The sequence below is a fragment of the Schistocerca serialis genome, unplaced genomic scaffold (genome assembly GCF_023864345.2).
Source record: "Schistocerca serialis cubense isolate TAMUIC-IGC-003099 unplaced genomic scaffold, iqSchSeri2.2 HiC_scaffold_585, whole genome shotgun sequence".
NCBI classification, from domain to species: Eukaryota; Metazoa; Arthropoda; class Insecta; order Orthoptera; family Acrididae; genus Schistocerca; species Schistocerca serialis.
Genome location: NW_026048174.1, coordinates 20,001 through 25,070, shown reverse-complemented (window position 1 = coordinate 25,070; position 5,070 = coordinate 20,001). Strand labels below are relative to the sequence as shown.

General features: G+C 52.8%; 1 non-coding gene across 1 annotated transcript; it reads right to left on the bottom strand.

Moving 5' to 3' along the window:
* Window positions 1-366: 366 nt before the first annotated feature.
* LOC126448275 (small subunit ribosomal RNA) lies at window positions 367-2,276 on the bottom strand. The gene has a single exon (XR_007584064.1). It is a non-coding gene; the product is annotated as a small subunit ribosomal RNA (ribosomal RNA).
* Between the last annotated feature and the right edge of the window lie 2,794 nt (window positions 2,277-5,070).

Genomic DNA, 5,070 nt, shown 5'->3' with positions numbered 1-5,070 from the left:
CACCGTCCTGGGTGATCTTTTTCTTAGTTTCCACTGTCTCTTTCAAGACAGTTGCATAGGCGGGACGTAGGCGTGTGGCGGCCCCTGTTCAAGCGTTCTGTGTCCAACAGCCTCACGGCCGATGGGCGTCGTACGGCTCCACACCGGAGCGGACAGGCAGTCGGGCGAAAGTCATTCAAAACCGGCGCCAGGCGCCAGGTGCCGCAGGCCAGCCGCTCCAGCGCTTCAGCGCTCGTACCACACAACATTGGCGTTAGTTTTGAGAAGCACGCGTGGTTCCGCACGCGGCGCACGGCTACTGCGAGCCGTACAGGTAGCGTGTTGCGCGACACGACACGCACATCGAAAGACATGCAGTCTAGTCGGTAATGATCCTTCCGCAGGTTCACCTACGGAAACCTTGTTACGACTTTTACTTCCTCTAAATGATCAAGTTTGGTCATCTTTCCGGTAGCATCGGCAACGACAGAGTCAATGCCGCGTACCAGTCCGAAGACCTCACTAAATCATTCAATCGGTAGTAGCGACGGGCGGTGTGTACAAAGGGCAGGGACGTAATCAACGCGAGCTTATGACTCGCGCTTACTGGGAATTCCTCGTTCATGGGGAACAATTGCAAGCCCCAATCCCTAGCACGAAGGAGGTTCAGCGGGTTACCCCGACCTTTCGGCCTAGGAAGACACGCTGATTCCTTCAGTGTAGCGCGCGTGCGGCCCAGAACATCTAAGGGCATCACAGACCTGTTATTGCTCAATCTCGTGCGGCTAGAAGCCGCCTGTCCCTCTAAGAAGAAAAGTAATCGCTGACAGCACGAAGGATGTCACGCGACTAGTTAGCAGGCTAGAGTCTCGTTCGTTATCGGAATTAACCAGACAAATCGCTCCACCAACTAAGAACGGCCATGCACCACCACCCACCGAATCAAGAAAGAGCTATCAATCTGTCAATCCTTCCGGTGTCCGGGCCTGGTGAGGTTTCCCGTGTTGAGTCAAATTAAGCCGCAGGCTCCACTCCTGGTGGTGCCCTTCCGTCAATTCCTTTAAGTTTCAGCTTTGCAACCATACTTCCCCCGGAACCCAAAAGCTTTGGTTTCCCGGAGGCTGCCCGCCGAGTCATCGGAGGAACTGCGGCGGATCGCTGGCTGGCATCGTTTATGGTTAGAACTAGGGCGGTATCTGATCGCCTTCGAACCTCTAACTTTCGTTCTTGATTAATGAAAACATACTTGGCAAATGCTTTCGCTTCTGTTCGTCTTGCGACGATCCAAGAATTTCACCTCTAACGTCGCAATACGAATGCCCCCGCCTGTCCCTATTAATCATTACCTCGGGTTCCGAAAACCAACAAAATAGAACCGAGGTCCTATTCCATTATTCCATGCACACAGTATTCAGGCGGGCTTGCCTGCTTTAAGCACTCTAATTTGTTCAAAGTAAACGTGCCGGCCCACCGAGACACTCACTCAAGAGCACCCTGGTAGGATTGCAACGGGGTCCGCCTCGGGACGCACGAGCACGCACGAGGCGCGTCGCACGCCTTCAGCTCGCCCCACCGGCAGGACGTCCCACGATACATGCCAGTTAAACACCGACGGGCGGTGAACCAACAGCGTGGGACACAAATCCAACTACGAGCTTTTTAACCGCAACAACTTTAATATACGCTATTGGAGCTGGAATTACCGCGGCTGCTGGCACCAGACTTGCCCTCCAATAGATACTCGTTAAAGGATTTAAAGTGTACTCATTCCGATTACGGGGCCTCGGATGAGTCCCGTATCGTTATTTTTCGTCACTACCTCCCCGTGCCGGGAGTGGGTAATTTGCGCGCCTGCTGCCTTCCTTGGATGTGGTAGCCGTTTCTCAGGCTCCCTCTCCGGAATCGAACCCTGATTCCCCGTTACCCGTTACAACCATGGTAGGCGCAGAACCTACCATCGACAGTTGATAAGGCAGACATTTGAAAGATGCGTCGCCGGTACGAGGACCGTGCGATCAGCCCAAAGTTATTCAGAGTCACCAAGGCAAACGGACCGGACGAGCCGACCGATTGGTTTTGATCTAATAAAAGCGTCCCTTCCATCTCTGGTCGGGACTCTGTTTGCATGTATTAGCTCTAGAATTACCACAGTTATCCAAGTAACGTGGGTACGATCTAAGGAACCATAACTGATTTAATGAGCCATTCGCGGTTTCACCTTAATGCGGCTTGTACTGAGACATGCATGGCTTAATCTTTGAGACAAGCATATGACTACTGGCAGGATCAACCAGGGAGCTGCGTCAACTAGAGCTGAGCAGCCGGCCGCCCGGGAGTGTGTCCCGGGGGCCCGCGCGAACACGCAAGCGTCCGCTCAATTATTCTGCAAACAGGAGGAGGCTGAGCTCCCCTGCACAATACACCTCGAAACCCTCTCAGGTCCCGGCGGCGCGCAGCGCCGTCCTAAGTACTTGGTCGGGTTCGAGAGAGGCGCAATCGCCCGGAGTTTGGCGAGTAGACGCTTTAGGTGCGACCACCCGTGCTCCCAACTGAGCTTGCCGCTGCCGACAGAGGCCCGGGAGCGTGCTGTCGTGGCATTGCCGGCGGGAGACAACACGCGCCACCTACGGTGGCCGGCAGCTCCAACGCCAGCGCCACAGAAGGACAAAAGCCCCACTTGGGTGCCGAAGCGAACTCTCCCAGCACAGCGCACGCGCCAACACGTCCGCACAGCTGCGATACAATCCACCTGCGAGAACCGCAGAGGCGACCGAGCAGCAGACGGCGTCGCGGCGGCGCCGAGCGCCGGGCGGCGGCGCATCCTCAGCGCACACAGTCCTCAATCGGACCAGCACACTGCAGATGTCCACCGCGCTTCGCACCGGGCCCGCGAGGACCTACTTTGGCCGCACGGCGCCGCGTGCAGGGTGCGCCGGCGCGCAGCTGCGCCGCCTGCCGCCTCCGTCGGCCGGCGCGCCTGCCACTGGCCGCCCCCACCAGCCGGCTGTAGCGCGTGCGCCCACGCACCGCGCGGCCAGCACGCCGGGAGGCCCCCCCCTCACCGGCCGGGGACGGTCCCACCCAGCCACCGCCGCGTATCGCTTCACACCCACATGCCATTCACGTTCGTGGGCATGGTGGGTATCGCTGAAACAACCGGTTGGTAGCTCAACCGATCGTCGCCATCACTGATTCACCTCTAGCGAGAACAACCGCACCACAACGGTTTACCAGTTCTTCATTTGCGTAACGTCACCAGCAAACGTAGACGTCCATCGCCATTTGCAAATTCAACGATTGTTGCATGCCTGTGTCAGGTGTCACGACACACTATGTCTGCCCACATACACGCAACAACATGTGCACGCTTCGCGAACACGTGGAAGGTGGCCCCCGTACGTATGCGATGTCCATTGCGCGAACGACTGTCAACCGGCCTCTGTCGCATGTCGCAGATGTGGAACGCAGTGCACCATGCTATCACGGTGTGTGAGAAGAGACGACTACGTCTGACAACACGCGCCACTACATCAACAGACGGCTCATGCTGATCGCCATCCACGGCATACCATACTTCAATCCAGCTCTTATAGGGAGACGACACGTAGCTGAGTGCACAATATTTGGACCGTATGGTTCGCCGTTGTTGGCGCAGTCGTGGTACGGTCACACATGTACCACGATGTATCATTCAGTACATGAGGACCAATGTGCAGTACAGTGTGTGATTTGGACGTACAACATCAGCGGACAGTTGACACAAGCCGTACCACAACGTAGGCTGTGCTTCGCCATGCGAATGCCAATGAACAACTGCGAAGGGCATTGAGCATGTACGTCCTGCTGCCATCCGCATTACAGTGTATAGCTGCAAGGTGTTTAACATGAAGCGATACTCTGGGGACCGGGCAGTGCGAGTAGCAAACTATATTGCGGGGGTTGCAGTTAGGCAACACTACACTAATTTAACGCGTCGTATGACAATTACAGAGCAGGTTAAGGCCCAACGTGTGTTGGGTTAAGGTACAATATAGGTTAGGTTAAGGTACAATATAGGTTAGGTTACGGTACAATATGGGTTAGGTTAAGGGACAATATGGGTTAGGTTAAGGGACAATATAGGTTAGGTTAAGGGACAATATGGGTTAGGTTAAGGGACAATATGGGTTAGGTTAAGGGACAATATGGGTTAGGTTAAGGGACAATATGGGTTAGGTTAAGGGACAATATAGGTTAGGTTAAGGGACAATATAGGTTAGGTTAAGGGACAATATAGGTTAGGTTAAGGGACAATATAGGTTAGGTTAAGGGACAATATAGGTTAGGTTAAGGGACAATATAGGTTAGGTTAAGGGACAATATAGGTTAGGTTAAGGGACAATATAGGTTAGGTTAAGGGACAATATAGGTTAGGTTAAGGGACAATATAGGTTAGGTTAAGGGACAATATAGGTTAGGTTAAGGGACAATATGGGTTAGGTTAAGGGACAATATAGGTTAGGTTAAGGGACAATATAGGTTAGGTTAAGGGACAATATAGGTTAGGTTAAGGGACAATATAGGTTAGGTTAAGGGACAATATAGGTTAGGTTAAGGGACAATATAGGTTAGGTTAAGGGACAATATAGGTTAGGTTAAGGGACAATATGGGTTAGGTTAAGGGACAATATAGGTTAGGTTAAGGGACAATATAGGTTAGGTTAAGGGACAATATGGGTTAGGTTAAGGGACAATATGGGTTAGGTTAAGGCGCAATATGGGTTAGGTTAAGGCGCAATATAGGTTAGGTTAAGCGACAATATGGGTTAGGTTAAGGGACAATATAGGTTAGGTTAAGGCGCAATATGGGTTAGGTTAAGGCGCAATATGGGTTAGGTTAAGGCGCAATATGGGTTAGGTTAAGGCGCAATATGGGTTAGGTTAAGGCGCAATATGGGTTAGGTTAAGGCGCAATATGGGTTAGGTTAAGGCGCAATATGGGTTAGGTTAAGGCGCAATATGGGTTAGGTTAAGGCGCAATATGGGTTAGGTTAAGGCGCAATATGGGTTAGGTTAAGGCGCAATATGGGTTAGGTTAAGGCGCAATATGGG